The sequence below is a fragment of the Stenella coeruleoalba genome (genome assembly GCF_951394435.1).
Source record: "Stenella coeruleoalba genome assembly, chromosome: 15".
NCBI classification, from domain to species: Eukaryota; Metazoa; Chordata; class Mammalia; order Artiodactyla; family Delphinidae; genus Stenella; species Stenella coeruleoalba.
Genome location: NC_137161.1, coordinates 7,994,587 through 8,020,304, shown reverse-complemented (window position 1 = coordinate 8,020,304; position 25,718 = coordinate 7,994,587). Strand labels below are relative to the sequence as shown.

The window sequence follows — 25,718 nt, the reverse complement described above, 5'->3', positions numbered from 1 at the left end:
TCAGGTGCAAAATGTTTAGAAACATTTCTGTCATAATAGTATTTGAAACTGCAGAGAGGAGAACGCTTAGTGGAGTTACATTGAAATTTACTTAAAATCCACTTTTTATCAGTTATTTTTTGCTGCATAACCAACCACCCCAAAACTTAGTGGTTGAAAGCAGCAATTTCTTCCCCTCCCTATTCTGTGGGCTAGCAGTTAGGGCTGGGCTCGGCTGGAATGGTTCTTCTCTGTTGCACGTGGCATTGGTTTGGCTCAGTCGGGCACTTGCATTTAGTTTGCAGGTAAACTGGGGGCTGCCTGCACCTCGATGGCCTCGTTCACGTTCTGGCAGCTGGCTGGGGCTCCCCATGCTCCTGTGTGTTGCCTCTCCAATGGTCATCTTGCACGTGTTCTTGTAGCAACCGTATTGCAAGGAAATGAGAGCAGAAGCTGTAAGGCTTCCTAGAGCCTTGGCTCCGGAATCAGGCAGTTACATGTCAACTGTATTCTGTTGGTTAAAGCAAGTCACGAGGCCAGTCAAGTACAAGGAAGTGGGGAAATAGCTTCTGTGTCTTAATGAGAGGAACGACAAAGGAAGTGTGGCTGCTTTATCCCACAACCAGGCATATATCCGGAGAAAACCATAATTCGAAAGGATGCATGCACCCCGATGTTCACTGCAGCGCTATGTACAATAGCTAGGAGGTGGAAGCAACCTAAATGTCCATCAACAGAGGAATGGATAAAGAAGATGTGGTACATATATACAATGGAATATTACTTAGTCATAAAAAGGAACAAAATAGTGCCATTTGCAGAGACTTGGATGGACCTAGAGACTGTCATACAGAGCGAAGTAAGTCAGAAAGAGAAAAACAAATATTGTATAATATTGCTTATATGTGAAATCTAGAAAAATGGTAGAGGTGAACTTATTTGCAAAGAAGAAATAGTGGGCTTCCCTGGTGGCGCAGTGGTTGAGGGTCCGTCTGCCGATGCAGGGGACACGGGTTCGTGCCCCGGTCCAGGAAGATCCTACATGCCGCGGAGCGGCTGGGCCCGTGAGCCATGGCCGCTGAGCCTGCGCGTCCAGAGCCTGTGCTCCGCAACGGGAGAGGCCACAACAGTGAGAGGCCTGTGTACTGCAAAAAAAAAAAAAAAGAAGAAGAAGAAATAGAGTCACAGATGTAGAGAACAAACTTATAGATACCAAGGGGGGAAGGGGGGATGGGATGAATTGGGAGATTGGGATTGACATATATACACTACTATGCATAAAATAGATAACTAATGAGAACCTACTGTATAGCACAGGGAACTCTACTCAGTGCTCTGTGGTGACCTAAATGGGAAGGACATCTAAAAGAGAGGGGATATATGTATATGTATGACTGATTCACTTTGCTGTACAGCAAGAAACTAACACAACATTGTAAAGCAGCTATACTCCAATAAAAAGAAAAGAAAAGATTAAAAGAAAGTGTGGCTGTTTTTACTCAACCACAGTCTGTTTTATTCTGTTAGTTAGTAATACATTGGTGGGGACAACATATAAAATAGAACCTAAATTTTATTATGTTTTGATCATACTTTGGTTTGGTTAAATTTGTCTGAAAGCCAATAGAGTTCTCTCCCTTAGACATCACCATCATGGAACAGGGAATAAAGTCTCCATTCTCTTCATAGCCAGTTAAGCGCAACTTACCATTTCCAATAAACTGCACTCTCTCTCTTCCCGGATGAGTTCTGCTGGTCTGCTCTTGTCAGAAAGACACACGAGCAGCAGCTCACCAGGTGGCTAGGTTAATTTTTAATTGTCATCTTTATTTCAGTGAAAAACAGATTTGCCTGATGAGCTGAGAAAAATGAAGGTGATGTGAAAATGGTGGGTCGAGTTCTTATGGTGGACGATTCACTCTCTTGGAAGATACACAGTTGTCGTGTTGATGAGGGTTTGGGAAGCAGGTTTCCTTATATTGTGGCGATGAGACTATAAATTGACAGCCCCATTTTGGAAGGCACTTTGGAGATTTCTATGATGTCTAACCATATATCATATTTTAACGGTCCTTACCTGTTTTCTCTTGTTGGGCATATTGAGGGATCATTTTCTAAAATGTGTTCCAAAGGACACTCATTCCAGGAGAAGAAAGTTAATGAATGATTCCAACAAATGACCAATCTAGTCTGGGAAATACTTGATCCCCTGGTTGTTCTTTGAGATTTGAACAGTCTGTTCACATTTTCAACGCTCCAGGGAGCTGAGCAGTAGAGAATCTAAATAACTGCACCGCAGAGTGTATGGAGCTTCCCCAACTTAAGTACGGGGTATTCTCCTTCACACCTCCCAATACACACATCCATACTCATTGCTCAACTACTCACTTCCTACGTCCAGCCTCCCAAGCACCCATCTGGGAACCTGCTATAGAAGGAACATGTGCATCAAAAGAATGACTAGATTAGAAGATCTCTGTTAGCCTTGGATTCTGTTTCCTTAGCCTGAGCTAGAATTCTGAACTATTTTCCCCTTAGCTTCTACCTTTTAATGTACTGTTTTGTCATATGTTTTAGTGACTCATTTGTTATAGTTTGTAAATTCCAGGACAGCATAAACTGGCATTTGTGTTGGTGAATATTTCTTACTTTCAGTGTCAGTACTGAAGTTAATTCATTACAGTTGGACCGTGCAAATATCATCTAAAATCGTGTGGGGGGCAGTAGTTAGCTGGCGCCACTGAGTTGTGTTGCATCTGTTTGTGGCGAAATAGTTAATGTGGGTTGTAAATGAAGAGCATTTGAGCTAGGTAATTTGTCACCTAGTTAGGCACTTTAAAATACTAATTACAAAATCTAACGACCGTGTCCAATGATGGCGTACTTAATGGGAAACATTACTAAGCAATGTCTGGGAAGGTTGAGAGCCTCCTGAATCTTTTTGTTCCAGTCTTGGGAGATCAGTGCTCCAAAAACACCTGACTTCTATGCACCATGTTTGTTTGTGTGCGTGGAAAGGAAGACCTTCATGGAAAGAGAGCTGTTCTCTGTGAGCTCCGGGAAAGGGGGGTGATGCTTCTAACAGGTCAGATTGCCCATATCTTTGAAGTGGGCCAAGGAAACAAAGGCTTTCCAAGGGACGTTGTTGCAATGTGGCCCCTTAACTCTGAAGACCACTTGCCAAAACCACAACGCAGGTGAATGTCCACTGGGGTGACACCAAAGTCTGACCTTCAGTGGTACGCTGGACCAAGTTCTTTGTACTCTAACAAGATGTAAAAAGTAAATATAACTGACAGACCTAAGTTAAATTGGGAGTTTTGTTATGAGCAGAATGTGTCACCTAGAATAATTAATTAGAAATTTGCCACGAGTTAATATTTGGGCCAAAAATCCTTGTGAAATTGCCAATTATGCAGTTTCTCTGTCATCACAATTACCGTTTTCTTATACCCCATCCCAGGGCCAAGGACAGAGAGATTATAGCCTGGGGCAGTTGGTCAGTTGGTCTCTGAATTAACAAAGAACATCAACCAGTATTTACTTAGACCTCAGGTTGCTTTATACAGTTTCACCAGGAACTGAAAGACAGTATTAGAAATCACTGTTCCCATCAGAAAGAGCCCTGAGCTCTGCCCTTCAAATATTTGCCACTTAGTTTTCGTTTTCTTATGTAGAGAGACAGAATATAGCAACATGATTACTCGTATAAGGAATATTGTGAAAGACTTTGAAATTTCATGGGTGTCCCAACTAGCCCATCCATAAAGGTTCTCCCTGCCTTTGTGTGTCTTTGTCTCATCCATTTCACAACTCTTATCAGCCAAGAAAAGCTGATAGTAATGCAAAGCACTCCTGTCCATAGAAAAGCAAATTGTGTTTGGTAGAATGCAGTTGATTATTAGGCTGTGGATGTAGGACAGTTTTGCTAGTTTTGTGACTAGCTTTCCTTTCTGATTATAAAAACGTGGCACTTTGATTCTTTTTGAACCATTGTAAAAGCTATTGGTTCTCTCACTAATAAGTAAAATCTTTGACACTTGTTTACTTTTTAATTGTATGTCATGATTATATCTCCTTTTAAGTTATCCTTGAATGCTAACATAAACCCTTGAGTCTAATTGCCTGGATTCAAAGCTAGTTGTCTGCTCTACCATTTACTTAGACATAGTTACCTAGCTCCAGTCTACCTAAGTATGAGCCTCTGTTTCCTTGTAGAATGAGGATGATTATAGCATTTAACGAGTGGGATTGTGTGGATTAAATGATGTACTATATATAAAGCGCTAGTTCATAGTAAGCTCTGAACAAAATAGGTGCCATTGTTCTTTTAATTATCAGTATTTACGGAACAGCATCCCTGTGTTTGACACCAGGCAGCGAACAAAACATACATGGCCTCTGGACTCAGGGACTTAAAGCCTGCCGGCTACTCTGAGAAATTTCCCCCTTGCAAATCAGACTGAGATATCACTACAAGGAAAGGAAAGCAGCAGTTCATGCCCTTCTGTTTCATGTGAAATGCTTAGCATGAGCATCATATTTAGATTTTTATTATCTTCCTTGTAAATTTATTTCCAAGCTAATACCCAATCATGAACTATTTGAATTAAGTTCTCACAGATTTTAATTAATTAATTTATTTTTGCTGTGTTGGGTCTTCGTTTCTGTGCCAGGGCTTTCTCTAGTTGTGGCAAGCGGGGGCCACCCTTCATCACGGTGCGCGGGCCTCTCACTATCGCAGCCTCTCCCGTTGCGGAGCACAGGCTCCAGACGCACAGGCTCAGCGGTTGTGGCTCACGGGCCCAGCTGCTCTGCGGCATGTGGGATCCTCCCAGACCAGGGCTCGAACCCATGTCCCCTGCATTAGCAGGCAGAGTCTCAACCACTGAGCCACCAGGGAAGCCCTCACAGATTTAAATCTCATTCTACCCAATCTTTTTGACAATAGGATGGCTCTTCCTGAAAACCACAATTAACTATATTTCCTTAAGAAAACATAATCTCTTAACATCACAGCCCAGGGGGCATTTGAAACCTTGCTCTTCTAAGTGTGGCCCAGGCTCAGGAACAGCAGCATCAGCACCGGCAGGGAGCATGTTAGAAATGCAGAAGCTCAGGTGCTGGCCCAGACTTACTGCAGTTGGACGTGATCCCCAGGTGATTTGAATGTATAAAAGTTTGGGAAGCGCGGCTCTAGAAATCTTTCCTGATGACCTCTCCCCACCTCACCTCCAGCTTTCTCTAGCTGGATTAGTTGCTTGCTTCGTGCAGTAGCCACGCTCAGCATTGTTGATGTACATATTTCTTTTCCCCTATTGCAACTCCTTGAGAGATGGGGCCGCCCTTCGTTAATTTACCCTTAGCAGCTGCACCGTGGCAAAGAGCACGTTGTGAGCTCTTAATAAATATTTATTGACCCACTGAATGGATCTGAATTTCCCAACATCATTAGCTCTATAGAACCCAGCACGGAGCTGGATTTTTCCAACAGGGCAAATGGGTTCTCACAGAGCTCCTCAAAGACATAGAGAGGAAGTGTTGCAGCACAGAGGCCTCATGAATTATTATCTTTCTGACGGTTCATAGAGGAAGAGGAAGAGGTGAATCACAGGGTTAACTGTGTTTCAGAAGGCAGCATTGGGCAGGGGTGAACACAGGGGTTTTGATCCCTCTTGGATCTAGGCTTGAATCCTGGCTGTGTTTCCTACCAGCTTTGTAACACTGGACTGAATTTCCCTGGGCCTCAGTCTCCCTAACTGTCCAGTGGAGGTTGTAATAAGATTATGTCTTAGCTTGGATTCCCTTGAAAACAGAGCCTGAGACTAGGACAGGGGTGGAGGTAGTGTAAGTGGGGGTGGATCCTTTTTTTAAAATTATTAATTAATTAATTAGTTTTGGCTGCATTGGGTCTTTGTTGCTGCACGTGGGCTTTCTCTAGTTGCGGCGAGCAGGGGCTGCTCTTCGTTGCGGTGCATAGGCTTCTCATTGTGGTGGCTTCTCTTGTTGTGGAGCACGGGCTCTAGGCCTGCGGGCTCAGTAGTTGTGGCTTGCAGGCTCAGTAGTTGTGGCTTGCGGGCTCTAGAGCACAGGCTCAGTAGTTGTGGTGTACGGGCTTAGTTGCTCCACAGCATGTGGGATCTTCCCGGACCAGGGCTCAAACCCATGCGTCCTGCATTGGCAGGCGGATTCTTAACTTCTGCGCCACCAGGCAAGTCCCTGGGGGTGGATCCTTGATATTGGGAATGAGGTGGTGGGAAGAGTAAGGAAAGTCATTATAAGGGTCTTTGATTAAGGACCTCCTGAGAAGCATGGGGAATACCTCCCAGAATTGTCCAGTGGGAGGATGGGAGGCAGGATCCCCATTGGTTGAAGTATGTCCCCAGTAGCGTTAATTCTTCTGCAGTGGCGTGTGCTGAGTGTGCTCCCAGGGGGCAGAAGCAAAGACTCTGATGTCCCTGAGGCTGGACTCTGTTGGAACAAGGTGAACCTGAGCCTGCATAGAACTGGCCACTGCAGCTGCAGATGTAATCAGAAGCCAAAGGGATGTGACATGAAGCACGAGCAATGTCCGTTACACGTTGCCATGAGGATCCGATCAGATCAAGCTTACAAAGCCAGATACATATAATAGTAAGTGCTCAAAAAATACCAGCGGTATACCTGCTCATTGCCTCTTTGGGCATCTTCAGTTCCACTCCCCTGTTTCTGAGAAGCGCAAACAATTTTGTTGACTCTTTCCCACCTTTGCGTTCTCTCTCTTTTCTCTTCCCCTCACTTCATATTCTCCAAAATAAGAATATTTTTGCTGGGGTCTCGATAAGAATCAGGCATGTTCAGATTTGGGAGATGTGGTTGAAATTCAGAGAATAAATGGTTTTGGATCCTTTCTCGCCCTACCTCCAATCTACTGTTTTTACCTCAATGCCAAGAGAAAATGGAATAAATATAGATGTAGATACAATATAGGTATAGATATAGTATGTGTATATGGATGTATACATACACACAAATAAATCTTTTTTTTCCTTCCATAGTTACCTAGTAAAAGTGAAAATTATAAAATGATTGTTGTCAGGGGCAATGTGTATTATCCCAGATTTTGTTCTGTGAATTGAAACTGCATTTGCTCTTATAAATGCATCACTATGATTGCCCTGATTTAGCCTGGCAGGTATGAGCCCTTCTCAGAGCCAAATACCTCCTAGCCGAGACCCAAAGAACGTGCCAAGTTCTTTCATCTCTTATTGTCAGAACTCACTGGCCCTCCTTACACTGTCGTGCTTTCCTATAATATCTTAAATATATTAATCCTAGTATTGTTTATCTCCCCAAAATTGAAGCCAGGAAGTCATGGAATAGTCATTCATCATGGGCTTTGGCTCGGTGACTTGAAACTGAAAACGTAAGAGAAACAAAAACACTGATTGTGTAGAGGTGGCCAAATGCCCAGAGGTTAAGTGAAACTGACTAAAGAAAAAAGAAGTCCTACCTCATTTGCTAGAACTTCTGCGGAGATAATTTGCTTTTCAAAAGAAGCTTCTTCTCCATCGAGACTTTGATTTTGGAAATATATTATGGATGCTTTTTTGTCCGTTAATCTGCTAAATATTCATTTAACAATCATAAAACAGTATTTAATGGCAATAAGGCCGTTGCTTTCTCTAATAGAGTTACTGTAATTTGTGAGGATTCTATAAGTGTGTTCTACTACTAGTCATTTGGTGTTTAGAAGTGGGGTTGTTAAACCGGTGGATGAGATATAAACTTGAAATTGCTGGCAAACATTATTTTTAGGCAGAAAAAGCCTTCTTGAGAATGAAGCCAATACAAGCAAAGCAGAGCCGTGAGATTGATAACACTGGATGACATCATTAAGCCTGTGGATACAACTACACCTGGTTATTTCTGGTTATTTCTTACATGAGCCAATATATTCCGGTTTTTTCTTAGGCCATTTTGAGCCGGATTTCTGTTACTTGCCATCAAGAGTCCTTATTAATACATTTTCGCAACACATAACCTGCTTTTGTCATTTTTAACGTTGAAGTTATCTAATTCAGTCTGAAAAGTGAAATTTCCAGGAAAAAAAAGGTGTTGCATGTATGTGGCTAGAATGTATACTTACGTCATTAAAAAAAAAATCTTAATTTAAATAATACACTTATATCTTTCATTAATAATGAAAATAACATATGCTTTCAGGATTATGTAGTGCAAGTAGAATCAAGGTTATTACTTAATACAGCTGATGAATTTGTCAGTTTACTTAATATTTTAACTATTTCCCTCCCTACCTGTTTTCCTAAGACACTGTCATATTACAGAAAAGATTTAAGGTATAAGGGTGAAGAAAAATAGCAAAACCTGAAAGTCTGTGGTAAGACGAAGCCAGAAAAAAAAATGCAAAAAAAGCCCTAGAACATACTGATCTATACTCTTATTCATTATTATTGATCCGTACCATTTTATACATTTGTAGCCGAGGTACAAATTTGGCTCTGAGCTTCCAGCAGGTAATGAGAAAATTGAAACAAATTACTTACCTTAATTTAAAAATTATCCAGTGCTCAAAAGATATACCATGTTTTTGGGGGAATTTTTACATCTCTTTTTCTAGTAGGAGAATACAGAAAATTTCACTTAAATACCTGTGGATATCATAAATCCAATTTAGTATAACAGTCTGCGGTGGAAGTGGGGGGCAAGAGAGGAAATCATGGAATGTGATGAGGTCACACAGCCCCCCCTTGTGCTGACTTGATTCAGGAGAAGGTCTTGAAAATACCCAGAAGTGCAGAGGGACCAACAGTGATTCAAACATATCTTTGCTGAATATCATTATTCTTAGCACATTTTAAATAAATAGGTTTGTAATTGGCTGTAATCTACACTTCCTTAGAGCCCTGAATATACTTAGGCTATATGGGTGACCTACCTTCAGAAGTTCTAGCAGACCCTGTAGTTGTAAAACACACTAAAAAGTTCTCACGGGAATTTTAACATCCTTGGATGCTAGACCAACATCTGCTGCATGTCTAGGTGCTTCTGAAGTCATCTCTAAAAAGGTTAAAACTTGAAAATTGTCCTTCCTCAGCAGGGTAATTTACATTTTGCAGATGCTGTTTAGAGAGGCCATGAGCAAAGAGATACAAGGTCAGGTGACAGTGAAGCAGAGAGGCGGACTCTAGTTATCAAAATGTACTAAGCACATTTTATTCATGCCTTTTTTTCTTCTCTCAAAACTGAGAAAAGGAAGCTTGGGTGTGTGCAAACAAACTTCTGCATGACCCTCCTCTGTATGTGCTGTTTTCTGGTAGTTTGCACACCTTTGTTCTAGGTATGCCTTTCCTATACTCCACTAAGATCCCTTAGAGAGAGCAGGCGAGATTGGGGGTGTGTCATCCTGGGTGTGGACAGTGAGAAATGATTAAGTAGTGGTTTGTAGGCATAAAGCATCTTCTATAAAAGAGAATCACGTGGAACTGTTGCAGCTTTGTTCTGTAGTTCAGACCTTACAAGTATCGGTTTAGAGATTGCTTTCTGAGGTTGTTTGTGTGCAAGGTTATAGGGCTAGCTGTGTGGCAATTGGTTTAATTAACTCAACAAATGGATGTTGAAATTGGGTGACAGGTTGAATGCTTGGAGCATATGATTCTACCATGGAGGGTGTTTATGCTGTTCAAGGGCAATGTTTGGAAAAGGCAAAATCTTATTTTATTTTTGGCTGTGTCGGGTCTTAGTTGCGACATGCAGGATCTTTCGTTGCAGTGCACGGGCTTCTCTCTAGTTGCTTAGTTGCCCTGCAGCATGTGGGATCTAAGTTCCCTGACCAGGGATGGAACCCACGTCCCCTGCATTGGAAGGCAGATTCTTAACTACTGGACCACCAGGGAAGTCCCCTGAAGAGGCAAAATCTTTATTCTCATACAAATATTAAATGAAGATGTGTCAAAGATTTTATTTTACTTATTAATTAATTATGGAACAAATAAAGATGTTACAGCTCATTCAAAGAAGAATCCAAAGAACAGACACCTGTATCCATAGGTTCTAAATACATGGATACGGAGGGCAGAGTGTATACCCAGATGTCTATACTGTTTTCTATAGCAGCTGTACAAAAAGACATTCCCACCAACAGTGCACAAATGTTCCCTTTTCTCCACACCCTCACCAGCACTTATCTCTTGTCTTTTTGATAATAGCCATTCTAACAGGTGTGAGGTGATATCTCATTGTGGTTTTATAATTATATTATTACATAATTTGCATTTTCCTGATGATTAGTGATGTTGAGCATTTTTTCACGTACTTGTTACCGTTTGTATGTCTTCTTTGGAAAAATGTCTATTCAGGTTCTCTGCCCATTTTTTAATTGGATTTTTTCCCCCTTTTTTGCTATTTAGTTGTCTGGGTTCCTTATATATTTTGGATATTAACTCCTTATCCTATAGATGGCTTGCAGATATTTCCCCCCACTCTGTAAGTTGCCTTTTCATTTTGTTGATTGCTTCTTTTGCCGTGCAGAAGCTTTTTAGTTTGATGTAGTCCCACTTGTTTATTTCTGCTTGGTTGCTTGTGCTTTTGGTGTTATGTTCCAAAAAAGTTGTTGCCAAGACCAATGGCAAGGAGCTTTTTTTTTTTTTTTTTTTTTTTTTTTTTTTTTTTTTATTGCGTTACGCGGACCTCCCACTGCGTGGCCTCTCCCGTCGCGTAGCACAGGCTCCGGACACGCAGGTTCAGCAGCCATGGCTCACGGGCCCAGCCGCTCCGCGGCATGTGGGATCTTCCCGGACCGGGGCACGAACCCGTGTCCCCTGCATCGGCAGGCGGACTCTCAACCACTGCGCCACCAGGGAAGCCCAAGGAGCTTTTTCCTTATCTTTTTTGTAGGAGTTCTGAGGTTTGTTTTTTTTTTGTTTTTTTTTTCAGTTTTGAGGTTTTAAGTCTTATATTTAACTCTTTAATTCATTTTGAGCTAATTTTTGTGAGTGGTGTAAGGGGTCCAATTTCATTCTTCTCTATGTGATTATCCAGTGTTCATTCATTAGAGACATTATCCTTGCCCCATTGAATATTCTTGGCTCCCTTGTCAAATATTAATTGAGTGTATATGCATGGCTTGGTTTCTGAGCTCTCTATTCTGTTCCATTGGTCTATCATAGCTTTGTAATATAGTTCGAAATCAGAAATTGTGATGCCTCTAGCTTTGTTCTTTATCAGAATTGCTTTGGCTATTTGGGGTCTTTTGTGGTTCCATAGGAATTTTAGGATTGTTTTTCTATTTCCATGAAAAATGCCATTAGAATATTGATGGGAATTGTATTGAATCAATAGATGGTTTTGGGTATTAATTCTTCTGATCCAGGAACATGGGGTATCTCTCCATTTGTCTTCTTCAATTTCTTTCATCAAACTCTTATAGTTTTCAGTGTACAGATCTTTCACCTCCTAGGTTAAATTTCTTCCTAAGTATTTCCTAAGTTAAATTTATTCCTAAGTAATTTGTTCCTAAGTTTTCGATGCTACCACAAAAGGAGTTGTTTCCTTTATCTCTTTTTTAGATATTTTATCATTAGTGAATAGAAGCGCACTTGATTTCTGCCTGTTCATTTTGTATCTTGCAACTTTACTGAATTTGTTCTAATAGGGTTTTTGGTGGAGTTTTTAGGATTTTCTATATATAACATTATATCATCTGTACACAGAGTCAGTTTATTCCTTCCTTTCCAATTTGGAAGTCTTTTATTTCTTTTTCTTGACTAATTGTGCCAGGCATTGTACTGGGGACAGGGACACAGCTTTGAACAAATGATTTTTTTTCAGAATTCCAGCTGTTTTGAGTATTAGGATAAGTTGTTTTGGAGAATAATACTTACCAAAAGTTTTTTTAGAAGGGTTAACACTTTGTTGAAAAACTCAAAGAGGATATGAGACAAGGAATTGCAATTTAATATTTAGGAATAATATTTTTAGACCAAGCCTAAACAAAGGATTTGAAAAGAAAGGATAGCAGGGAATTTTTTTTTTTTTCTTTTGTGGTACGCGGGCCTCTCACTGTTGTGGCCTCTCCCGTTGCGGAGCACAGGCTCCGGACGCACAACCTCAGCGGCCATGGCTCACGGGCCCAGCCGCTCTGCTGCATGTGGGATCTTCCCGGACTGGGGCACGAACCCGTGTCCCCTGCATAGGCATGCGGACTCTCAGCCACTGCGCCACCAGGGAAGCCCGATTGCAGGGAGTTTTAAAGCAGAAAGAGATTGGATTAGAGCTCTTGACTTTAGAAGCTGAAATCAAATATAATGTTTTAAAAATATCTCAGATAAAGGTAAACTTATCAATTTGAAATATCTAAATTATATTCTCTTTCCTATTTGTAAGTACTCAACTCCATAATGATAATTAAATCTGATAGGATGCAAATATTCATTTTAACTTACATAAAGTCGATTTTATAGACATAGATTTTATTAGATTTTCCTATAAGAAGTGATGACATAATTGAATCTATTCTTTTGATTCTTTTTCTTAACATCTGTTTAGACTGATATAAGTAAAGAATTTTGTCAATAGGAACATATTAATCCAATTAATTTCTAGTTCTGTAGGACATTTTTTCCTCCAAGAGAAAATACGTATATCCACTCAATATGGATCTACTGTGACAAATTAGCATTTATCCTTTGTTCACAGCTCGCAGTAGGAAAATGTGATCAGGTATTAACTACACTTGTTCTTCCAATAAAGTATAATTTTAATGTCTTGCAACTTGAAGACCTAAAAAAGAAATAGCACCAAAACAGATCATTCCTTTCAAAATCCAATAATAGAACTTGCCACGAAGGTCAAAATTATCTAGGAAAGCGAGGGCTAATTCACGTGTGTAAACAAAAAGGGGCTGTGGGTTAATACTTAGGCTTAGTGAAATATTGACTTTTGGCTCCTGGGTTTTTATAGATTATTAAATAAATCAGCCTAGAGAATGATTTATTTTATTCAAACATAAAATATGCTGTGATGCTGGAAGCATCACAGCAGCCAAGCTACGCCTAACTTTTCAGTATCAATCAAGTCTATAATTTTTGGTTTGACTATCTTGAAATGCTTGAAAAACAATACTCTTAAATGTTGTTGAGATTGTAGCTACGTTGTAGTTAGCAACCAGAATTTGGCCCAGGTCACATAGGGAGTGAAGGCATGTGCCTTTCTTTTTATAGCATATTAGTTATCCATTGCTAAGATGGATACAGCATATTAGTTATCCATTGCTACCTAATAGATCACTCCAAAATGGCTGAGAACAACATTATTGCTTATCTCACCTGGTTTCTTGAGTCAGGAATTCAGGATCAGCTTAGCTGGTGGTTCTGGTTGGGAGTCTCTTTTGAGGTTGCACTCACCATGTCAGCTGGGGTTGCGTCACCTGAAGGCTTGACCAGGGCTGGAAGATCCACTTCCAAGAAGGTTCATTTGTGTGGTGCTCGTTGTTGGCGGGAGGACCCGGTTCCTCAACACAAGGACCTCTCCACAGGCTGCTTAAGTATTCTTGTGGTATTGCAGCTGGCTTCCCCCAGAGCCAGTGAGCCAAGAAAGCAATATGGTAGTCACAGTGTTTTTTATGACCTTGCTTTGGAAGTCACACTCTGTCCTTTCTGCAGTATCGTAGTCAGTCCTATTCAGTGAGAGAGGAAATGCCATACTAGAGGGCGGGAATCACTGAGGACAATCTTGGAGGCTAGCTACCTCAAGTTTCTTGTGAAATGAATTGTAAAGCATATTACAATTTTAAGGATCCTTAAATTGGAAATAAATAAATACAACCAAGAAGAAATATGGCATATAGGTATCTAAGAGCAAACTGGTTACTAGCAAATGAGCTTTTAACTGCCCTTGAAATGCACCAACCCTTGACCTAGTAGAAACCATTATTAGTTCTAAATAATCAATGTGCGGGCTCAGAAAAACAAGTATGTAATTCTGGCAGGGAGAATAAGACTCTAGTCTTCTCTGGAATGCATTGGCAATTGTGTACTTCTCTGCATTCTCAATTGGTGTGCATCCAAGAAGCTCTTGGATTTTTCTAGAGAGGTGGTAGATCATTGCTAGAGTTGTTATCGGACTGTCTCAAAATTTTCCTACATTTAATATTTGAAAATATATTTTCTGAATCATTGAATGTGAACTTTGTTGAATTATCTGTAGGTAATTTGTGCAATCTGTACATGGACCCAATAGGTGTGGATATGATCAAAAGATGCAGTTATTCATGAACCATCCATCTTTCCATTTTCTGCTGTAATAAATCCTCCAGTTTACCTTAGATTAATTAAACATAGAATCATAAGATTTTGTTTCAAATTAAAAGATCTTGGGCAATTTATTTAAACATCTCCAAGTCTCTGTTTTCTCATATATGATGTTCATTCAGAAATATTTATTGATGCCTATGTGGCTCCCACTGTGCTAGGAAATGGGGAGGCAGAGATTGACCAAGAAAGACAAGGTCCCCTCACTCATGACCTTTACATTTTAGTGGGGGACACATAAATAAACACACAGACATGCTACATGGCATGTGATGATAAATGCTCTGAGAAAAGATTGGCAGGGTCTCAGGATGTGCCATTTCAGGTCAGCAGTTAGGGAGCTCTGCCCTGTTGAGAGCAGATCTGAAGGAAGGATGGTATTGGGCCGTGTAGCAAACTGGAGGAAGAGTACTTAAGGCAAAGGGACAGGAGGTGTCAGATCCTGAGGTAGGACGATTCTTGATGTGTTTGGGGAATGGAGGGACTGCAATGTGACTTGAACTGAGTGACCGATGGGAGGGGTGGTAGAAAAGGCAACCAGAGGCAAGATCATGGGACTTTTTGTGTTTTTTCACCATAAGGGTTTTGAATTTTAGTATGAATGATAGGAGAAGACACTGGAGGATTTTGAGCAGAGAAGGGACACCATCTGACTTAGGTTTTAAAGGATCAACGCGGATGCTGGACAAAAAACACGTAATAGGGAATCAAGGAGGGATGAATTGAGCAGGTCAGTAGATGGAACAATACTGTTGCATTAGCCCAGGAGAAAGATGACGGTGACCATGTGTGGAGGTTGCCGTTGGGGAGAAATGCTTGCAGTCCAGGCACCTTTTGGAGATGACGCTCCCTCATCTCCCAGATTTGTCAATACCATTGAACAAAATCAGCTATGTCAGAACTTACCTTGTGCTCTGTGCCATTAAGAAAAGCGGTCTGGGCTTCCCTGGTGGCGCAGTGGTTGGGAGTCCGTCTGCTGGTGCCGGGGACATGGGTTCGTGCCCCGGTCCGGGAAGATCCCACGTGCCGCGGAGCGGCTGGGCCCGTGAGCCATGGCCGCTGAGCCTGTGCGTCCGGAGCCTGTGCTCCACAACGGGAGAGGCCACAACAGTGAGAGGCCCGCGTACCGCAAAAAAAAAACAAAAAAAAATTACTGTATAAGGAAGAATGCTGTATCTTATGGGTGATTTAAGGGGTAATTTAGCGTTATTTTTTCTGTGCTCTAGATTAGTACCATCCCAAAGAAATATAATGTAAACAATTTATGTAATTTTACATTTTCTAGGAGAAAATAAAAAACAGTAAAAATAAATAAGTAAAATCAATTTTAATGATCTATTTTATTACATAAAATTAATGTTAAATATTAATAATTAAATTAACCATATGAAATTAAATATACTAAATTAAAAATATTTGATTTGATTTAACTCAGTATATTCAGTGTAGCATAATTTCGACAAGCAATCACAATAAAAATTATCGAAATAGTTTACATTCTTTTTTTTTCCATACTAAGCCTTTAGAATCCAGTTTGTATGTATTTTACATGTACAGCACCTCTCAGGTTGGACTGGCCACTGATCAACTGCTCAGTAGCCATATGTGGCTAGTGGGTACCATTTTGGAGAGTGTAACTGAAAACTTTAGACTCTAACCTCAGTTTCATAGGAAGGAAGGGGCTTCCCTGGTGGTGCAGTGGTTGAGAGTCCACCTGCCGATGCAGGGGACGTGGGTTCGTGCCCAGGTCCGGGAAGATCCCACATGCCGCGGAGCGGCTGGGCCCGTGAGCCATGGCCACTGGGCCTGCACGTCCGGAGCCTGTGCTCCGCAGCGGGGAGGCCATAGCAGTGAGAGGCCCGCGTACAGCAAAAAAAAAAAAAAAAAAAAATAGGAAAGAAGGCTTTAGGCAGTGGTTCTCTGGATTCATATTACATTCATCTGGGAAATATTTTATAATAACAATGTTTGGGCCTTACTTCTGATCTATTAATTATGGTCTTTGGTGCTCCTGGAGGTTAGACAGGAGTACTTTAATTTCTCTCAGTGGTTATAATTGGGCAGACAGTGCTTAGAAACCTTGCAACAGAATGAGGTCATTTAAAGAAAAAGTCCCAAAGAGGGGCTTCACAAGGAGTTTGTATGCACGGTTTGTTTTAAGGAAATCTTTTTCAAGAACCTCCATGTTCGTTTGTTCTCTTTCCTACAACTGAGAAGGTGCCTTGATTAAAGTATCATGCTCATCCTCCTTTCTTGTTTCTCTTTTAAAATGGCCTTCTTCCCAGTTTACCAAAGAAAGGTCTGTCTCAACCAGAATCTTACTCTTGTGTATTGCACTGAAGACTAAATTTCCACAGTTCTTAAAAAACAAACGAATAAAAGGGATAAAGACAAAGTGGGAAAATTGGGTACAAGGGAAGCAGCCGTTAATCAAGTCAGGGCAAAGCACCTTCACCCTGTGTCCAGCCGTCCATCCATCTCATTAAAGAGATGCACTTGGAATAAATTTCCTACTAACATTTGCCAGACATATATATTGTTTGGCTTGGTCATGAGTTAATAATAATTGTAGTTACAAATCAATTGAGTGAAACATTTTAATGCCACAGGGCTTATGGTTATAGGAAATGTAAACAAAAGTTTAACATTTTAGTTTGCCTTACATATCTTTGTTGCAGAGAAGTAGGTTGATATTTTTAAGCATAAAAATATCTTATTATTATTATTTTTTTGCGGTACGTGGGCCTCTCACTGCTGTGGCCTCTCCTGTAGCGGAGCACAGGCTCCGAACATGCAGGCTCAGCGGCCATGGCTCACGGGCCCAGCCGCTCCGCGGCATGTGGGATCTTCCCGGACCAGGTCAGGAACCCGCGTCCCCTGCATCAGCAGGCGGACTCTCAACCACTGCGCCACCAGGGAAGCCCCAAATATCTTATCTTAGAATAAAATTCTACGGTAGATGTGGAATAGCAAAACAATTTCAAGGGAAAAGGCAAGTCATTTAAAATTTCTGACTGCTGGAGGAACATACTTGTTCTTTTATTTCTGAAACGGATGCCTGTGGGTGTCAAGTTGGAATGATATTTATGTTCCTTCACATAAATATAAAGAGTGATCTTACTTTTTAAGAGTCGGTGCTTTCAATATTACAGAAATTGCATCCTTTTCAACTTAAGATGAAAAGATGTAGGTGTTAGCTTAATATGTCATGGTAGATAGAGATTTTCAAAAATGAAGAAGGTTAGGGAACAAAAAGCAATTGAAGACCATGGTTTAGTGCACCTGCCAACCAGGATTTGAATCAGAGTTCTTTCACCTCCTACATAAATGACCTTTGCCAAGTTGTTTATCCTCCTGAAACCTCAGTTTCTTTGTCTGTAAAAAGGGAATAATATTACCTACTTTCATTATATTGGTGTGGGGGGTGAAATATGCTATAAACTGACATGTAATAAGTGCTGAAAATTGATGTCTTTCCCTATCTTACTAATAATTGTCGGAATGAGTGGAAGAAATGGTGCCAGTTATCATTGTAAAACCCACGAGAAACTCACACAAGCTTCCCAAGAACAGTTCCAAATCTTGTCAACTCTACCCACCCCTAGCTACTGGCATGCTGGTGTATAACAAGTGTCCAATAAAACAAGTTGGATTGACAAGGACTAGAAAATAACTCATCTTAAAGATTAATTCAACTGAAGATCCATCTACCATAGACCGTCCGTGGTCTCTTCTTCACACTCAACATCACTGATGTGGTTTGCAAATCTGAGTAAAAGATCAGATCAGAGTTTCTTGTAGGCCCAGAAGATATTGTCGTTCCTAAGAAGGAGGGTCCTGGAACCTCCAGGATGTCTGCTTCTGGCTGAGAGTTGTGGATCTCTTTCTGATGACTGAATTTTCTCTTGACTTAGGGGTCCCCTCTCACTTCTTGGCTTATCTTGTAATTTTTTAAATTGTGTTTGGGATCCTGAACCTAGAAGAACAGTGGAGGCTGAAAGAGAATGCCCTTTCCTTCCTCAGTCAGCTAATGTGAACTGTTTCATCAGTTGGATCAAATCAGGGGTTGAGCAGATTTGGGGAAAGTTTCTGACTTTAATCATTTAACAACATCTTAGATGTGAAATATCTGGAATCAGAGTACCTTTGCTTTTTTTAAGAAAATGTGATAAAATACAAATAACATAAAATTTACCATCTTAACTATTTTTAAGCGTACAGTTTGGTAGTGTTAAGGATACTCTCATTGCTGTGCAACCAGTCTCCTGAACTCTCCTTATCTTGAAAAACTGAAACTCTACCCATTAAACAATAACTCCCCAGTTCCCCACCCCACCCCTGGCCCCTAATAATCATTCTACTTTCCGTCTCTAAGATTTTGACTCCTCTAGGTATCTCATATGTGTAGAATCATACAGTATTTGTCTTTTTTGTGACTAGCTTATTTCACTTAGTATAACATCCTCAAGGCTCATCCATGTTGTAGCATGTGTCAGAATTTCCTTCCTTTTTAAGGCTGAATAATATCCCATTGTACATATTATACCCCATTGTGTTTATCCATTCATCTGTTGATGGATACTTGTGTTACTTCCACCTTTAGGCTACTGTGAATAATGCTTCTATGAATGTGGGTACACAAATATCTCTTCAAGTTCCTGCTTTCGATTCTTTTGGATATGTATTTGGATATATATATACCTAGAAGGGAAATTGTTGGATCATATGGTAATTCTGTTTTTAATTTTTTGAGGAACCTCCATAATGCTTTCCACTGTGGCTGCACCACTTTACATTCCCACCAGCAGTGCACGGATGTTCCAATTTCTCCACATCCTTGCTATCTTCTCTTTGTTCGGTAGTAACCATCCTAATAAGTGTGAGGTGGCTTCTTTGCTTTTGAGCCTGGCGCTCAACTTCTTGGACAGCCCGAGTGCTGATATCTGTGATCTTATCAGAAGTTGAGTTCAGTTAAACTCAGTTCACCTCGGGGTTTAAACACTTTGAAGCTGAGTTTAAGCCCCTCCTGAGTAGAACACAACCAAGTACCACGTGAATTCTACACCTTGAATCCGGTAGACCTCGAAAATACTAGACATTCTGAAATGAAAGCATCCTTGCTTACCTAGGAGGAGTTTATCCCTCTGGATTTTTTACTTCTAGATTTCTTAGTGTCCACACCTCTTCGATGGCTTTAAGTAAAAGTATGATTTTTTTCTTTGTGTAGGCAGTGATTTCTTTTGGATTGGCATAAAAGTCATCCCTAGTCTTCTCTGTTTTTGATTTGGTCTTGTGCGTTTGAATGTAACAAATCATTTTAAATTAGCTTAGAGAAAAAAAGTGAATTTGTGATAGGTGGTAAAAAATTAATAAAGAGACATTTGAATTCAATAGAGTTGGGAGACCTGAGGGGGAGTTCTCATGCTCTGTGACGATAACAGAGCCCAGCAGGAAGAAGAAAGATTCCTCTCCTTTTTTGGCAAGGACTCAGCCAGTGAAAACCATGGGCTCTTTGTTTACAGCCCTCCCAACTTCCTTTCACTCCCTACAGAAGCATTCTCCTTCTCGTGCCCTCCAGGGACTTGCACATGACTCGCCATGGTTGCAGACCCCGAACTGCAATTCTCTTCTGATCCTGAATATACCCATCTTTCCTGGAGAAATATCTGGCAGTCTGTTTCCTTCATGTCAACAAAGAACATTCACCTGCCTCAGACTTCAAGAGAAAAGGTAAAGCCATGTCTCCTGAGGAACAAGAATCAGGAACCGGAAGCCCATCGGGAAACAGGAAGGATGCTTGTCTCTCGTTCTCCTTCTTCTTATTGTTACATGTCTGATAGCTGTGCGTTTTGGCTTCATTTCCTTCTTTTAGTTTTCTTTGCTTCTTTTTACACAAAGAGAGATGGCTGCCCTCGCCCTGTCATTTCCGGCTCTTGCCTTGAAATTGACCAGCATTCCAAGGCCCTATTCCAGATTCTCAAGAGGGAGAATCTGGTAGGTACAACTTTGATGTGGGGTCTACTCCTGGACCAGTTGGCTGTTGCCAGGAGATCAGGCTCTTTGATTATAAATCTGGCCACAGTGATTCACTCCTTTGGTTACATGGCTCTTCACAGAGACGGGGGGTATGACATGTGCCATCCAGATATTCCAAAAGGTGATTTGAAAATAGCCCTCTAACCCACTTAGCTCCAATCACACACCCCCTAGAAAGGGTCTTAGTGTAAAGTCTTTTTTGGACATTATTGCAGGAAGTAGTGATACATGCCTGTGAAATGTCTGACATCAATTAGCGTACATATTAAATGTCGATCTTATTTTCAAAAACTAATTTGGAACTGCCCAGCCAGTGATCTCCTCCAATAGCAAAACACACTTCTTACTAATTTTATTATACAATCAGAAAGCGATTCTCATTTATTGCCTAATGGTTAGATAATTAGACTTGAGTAGCGGTAGTCTCCTCCTGTGTGTGCTTGTTGAAGTTTATATTTTTCACAGATGGATTTTTAATTAAGAAAAATGTTGAAGATCTACATTAAATTATTATTATGGGTATCTTATTAGGGCCTCAGGGACAGAGAACAAAGTAGGCAGGGATGGTGGGATGAATGGGGAGTGAGTGAGAGATATTCCTTCAAAGTCTCAACTTAAGTTTTAAGTTTGGGAGGATCCATTTAATAATTGAGTAATAAAGAAGTTATTCTTTTTTAATGTCTAGATGTGGCTTTTATCCTTAGCTCATTCAATGGCATTCTACATAGGGATGAGATAGAGGGCCCCATCTTCTCAGTGAAATGAACATGAATTACTCACCTTCACCTGTCTTTCTTCTCTCAAAATACTTGGCAATATTGAGTCTATGGGGGCAGTAACTAGCTTAGTGGCACCCTAATAAGCTTCTACACAAGAGAGAAGAGATTTATGCCCACTCATGTTAGCAGCAAAATAATATGTCCATTCGGTCAGATCCTTCTGGGATTGGGAAGTTTCCTCTTGGAATCTGGAATGCCCCATAAATCAACATAAAGCCTGAAGTACTGAGGTCACTACAGAATTATTGGGAAAACATAGTGTTTAGATATAATGAAACACAGACCACATGCAAGTCTATGAAATGCAGCCCCCATAGTTCAGCAGTTACAAGCCCAGAGTGCAATCTCCTCGATGACAGTTTCCAAGATGAAGAGCTGTATAACTTAACAGTGTACTAAATATATCGAAGATATAGAATTGATCTATGGCCCACTGAGGCCCTTTGACTACTCACTTATGTCAGCACCGCTGATGAATTATGTGTCTGTGGGTTCTTCATGAATATAAATCCCAATCTCTCTGGTATAGTTATATGTGGTTAGATCATTTATGTGATGATATTTCCCATGTGCTGAAGGGAAAAAGCAGACACTTTGCAGTGTTTAAAAAACATGAACAGTTTTCTGGCACCAAGAAAATTATCAAGGGCCCAGAAAAACACAAAGTGCCTTCCAACTCCTGCTATCATACAATATGTCAACTTAAACCCTAACAATGATTTTATTTCAGATTTTATTTGCCTTCCCTGCTTCTCACCTTCTGCATCATTTCTTGTTAAATGTAAGGGAAAAAAGTGGTAGTCTTAAGATAGTTTGCTAACAGTCTTTATTTGGAGCACCCTAGCTTATCAGGGTAGATCATTTGGGCTCCAAATTAATTACTTAGTTTCTCTTTTCTAGTTTTAAAAAAATGGTATTAAGGGCTTCCCTGGTGGCGCAGTGGTTGAGAGTCCGCCTGCCGATGCAGGGGACACAGGTTCGTGTCCCGGTCTGGGAAGATCCCACATGCCGTGGAGCGGCTGGGCCCGTGAGCCATGGCCGCTGAGCCTGCGCGTCCGGAGCCTGTGCGCCGCAGCGGGAGAGGCCACAACAGTGAGAGGCCCGCGTACTGCAAAAAAAAAAAAAAAAGGTATTAGTAAGGATCTGTATTGGTCAGCACTTGCCAGAGAAATAGAACCAGTGGGAGCAGATTATAGATGGATGATAGGTAGATAGATAGATAGATAGATGATAGATAGATAGATAGAGATTTATTTTAAGTAATTGGCTTACATGATTATGAAGTCTGTAAGTCTGAAATTTGTACAGCAGGCTGAAAATTCTAGGCTGATGTCTTGAGTCTTGAGGCAGAACTTCTTCTGCAGGGAAACCTCAGTTTTGCTCTTAACCTTTCAACTGGATGAGGTTCACTCAGATTATCAAAGATAATGTCCTTTGCTTGAAGTCAACTGATTGGAAATGTTAACCACGTCTACAAAATATCTTCATAGCAACACTTAGATTAATCTTTCATTGAATAACTGGGAACTATGGCACAGCTAAGTTGACACATGAAACTGACCACCATGGGATATTTTGGTTGTAAGTCACAAGACAGCTAATAAAACTGCCTTCATAATAATGGCTAACATACACTGAGGTTAGTTACATGACAGGCACTGTTCTAACACTTTATATGTGTCATGTCATCCTGAGGTCTTGCAGCTAGTAATGACAGAGGGGGGACTTGAAATTAACCATCTAACTCCAGAGGTTGGACTTTGAACCGCTGTGCTATATCGACGTTAATTATTTCAAAAAAGAATTTGTTGAATGATGTATCTGGATAATGAAGGGATAGTTCTGGCTTCAGGCATGGCTGGATCCAGGGCTCAAAGGATGTGATTAGAACTTCATCTCTTTCTCCATCTGCTTTGGCTTCATTCTCAAGAAGGTCTTCTTTAAGTGACAGTTCCAGGTTTATATTGGCTGAGCTCAATAACTGGAGATGGAGGAGAGAAAAGAGAACTTCCCTTTCTCAATAGTTCAAACAGAAGTTCTGGGGTGACTCTGAGATACTTGCTTGGGTCATGCAAGTATCATGACCTTAACCAAGACTCATCCCTTAACCAATCCACAAGTTCAGGAGAATGGAATATACTGATGGACCAGGCCTGGGCCCTTGTCCTACATGTGAGCTGAGCAGTGGGGCACTGATACCACCTGAATCACTTAGGATGAGTGTGGAAGAGCTCGTTCCTCAGGAAAAATCAGGGTGTCAAAGTCAGAAGAGGAAATAGTCTACTGTCACTGTGACTTCTCATTGCTCCCCATCAAGCTGTGCCTTCTGAAAGCTGTCCCTCTGCATTTGCCATTTCCCCCACCAAGAGTGATTTTCCCGGACACATCATCATCTTCTTGCAAGCACTGACTCACATTTCCCCTCTTTAGTGAAGCTTACGCCACGCTTGCATTCATTGGGGGAGTCATTCCTTCATTAATTAACTCATAAGTACCTGTTATATTCCATGCCCTGGGAAGTGCTGAGAACACTGGGAAATCAGGTAGACCTGACCCCTTTGCTCATGAAGGTCATCTTCTCTCTGTCACTTGATTATGAGCCTGTCAAGGGGAGTGTCTATGCCTGGTTCATCTTTGTATCTCTAGAACATACAGTGTAGTCCCAAAGAAGAGGTAAAAGCATAGGGTCTTGAGTCAGACTTGGATTCCAGTCCAGTTTTGCTCTGTGAACTTTGGTGAGTTGCTGAACTTCTCTGTGCTTGAATGTCCTCATCGCTACAATGGGGATAACAATTCCTATCTTGTTAGATGATTTTGAATATTCAGTAAGTTAATGTATGTGAAGTGAGTGTCACTGCATCATATCATAAACACTCAAAATAATAGACAGCCATATTATAATAAATGTTCAATATATGGTTCAGTGAATACCTGGTTAAATCAACCACATTATTGTCATGGTGCCACTTCCCTTGAGGTGGGAAGGAAACAGCTTCCATGGCACTGCTTTCTTTCAAAGTGTAAGTCCTGAATTTTAACACAAAGGTTAAAAAAAAAAAACTAGGGGCTTCCCTGGTGGCGCAGTGGTTGGGAGTCCGCCTGCCAATGCGGGGGATGCGGGTTCGTGCCCCGGTCCGGGAAGATCCCACGTGCCGCGGAGCGGCTGGGCCCGTGAGCCATGGCCACTGAGCCTGCGCGTCCAGAGCCTGTGCTCCACAACGGGAGAGGCCACAGTGGTGAGAGGCCCGCGTACCGAAAAAAAAAAAAAAACTAAAAATGTTATAATAACACTATAATTTAAAGACATTAAGTCTTTTCCCCATAATCAACTTCTTTAACAAAAGATGATTGCAGCTTAGGTGAGTTTGATGGGAAATCTCATGGTACTTCCCCAACCAGATTCATTCCTTAGAACAAGTTTTCCTTCATTAACAGAGTCAGGATTCGTGACTCCTTTTGAGAGTAGGTAAGGAAGCAAAGTTTAATATTTTCTCCCTCAAGCAATGTAATGATTAATGGAATGTTTAACTGCCTTCTCATATTATTAACCCATTTACCAAGGACACAGTACCATCCTTTTAATACGATTTCCCACTAAATGACGCATGCTGCCCGACATCTGGAGACTTGGATTCAAATGTGAGCCGAAGTTACAAATAAAAGAGGATTTAATTGTCTCCGTTTAGCCCATATCAGCAAATTCATCAAAGAGTTGACACTGCCTCTGGGGTGGAGGAGGCTGAGGTATCCCTAGTCGAGGCCAGAGGGGAGGTTTGTGAACTGCGCGGAGGAGAGAGAAAAAGAGAAAGTTGCTTGGCATAAGGAGATGAACGCAGAGATGTTCATTGCCGCCGTGTATCAGAGCTGAAAAAGTGAAGCAGCCTAATTTTCCATCAACAGGGTGACTGATACATAACCTGCGGTTTATTCATGCAGTGGATTACGCCTCGGCAGAACTGCATGAATTCTACATTTATAACAAGGATAAATTTCAACAGCATAATGTTGAGCCAAAAAAAAAGGTTTACCATTTATCTGTGTTTTCAAAGAACAGGAGACTATATAATATGTTGCTTAAGGATATATTATAAGGAAATATATGTGCGTGTGTGTATATATGTACATACATGTATGTATTTGTGTGTGTGTACATATGTATATGTATATATATGTCTGTATATATGTGTGTATATATATTAAAGTCTAAAAATATATAGAGTAATTATCTCAGGAAGGAGGCAGAGAAAAGGTGTAAGAAATAAACTTAAGTCAAATCTATAATTTATTTTCTTTAAAAGAGAAAGATAAAAAGAGCTAAAGAAAATGTAAAAATCTATTAACTATGATTAAATCTTGGTGGTATGTGTCGTGTCGCAAAATTATTTTCTGAATGCTTAACCTGTTTATAATTAAAACTTTAAAAAGGAGCAGAAATTTGCAGGAGAATTCTGTGAATGTTGGAAGACTAACACCCACTATCATTTCAGAACTTCTGAAGAGTAGACCGTTTACTCCCCAACTTAATAATAATTGCAGTCGTAACATGAAAGAATGTTCTGTAAACTACTGAATTTTACATCAGCCTTAAAAATAATTTCTGGCCCAGCAGGGATTA

At 40.7% G+C, this 25,718-nt stretch overlaps 1 protein-coding gene across 7 annotated transcripts in view; it reads left to right on the top strand.

The window, feature by feature from the left end:
* The window catches only part of DOK5 (docking protein 5), a 1,081,787-nt gene that overhangs the window by 45,773 nt on the left and 1,010,296 nt on the right, over positions 1 to 25,718 (top strand). For 4 of the 7 annotated variants that reach the window (XR_013824127.1, XR_013824128.1, XR_013824129.1 and 1 more), the window contains exon 2: positions 19,867 to 20,018. The exons of 2 other annotated variants lie outside the window; for them this stretch is intronic. The gene's annotated coding sequence lies outside the window, so the exon portion shown is untranslated. Of the gene's footprint in view, positions 1 to 19,839; positions 20,019 to 25,718 lie in introns of all 7 variants that reach the window. One more of the 7 variants, XR_013824131.1, reaches the window with a different exon arrangement.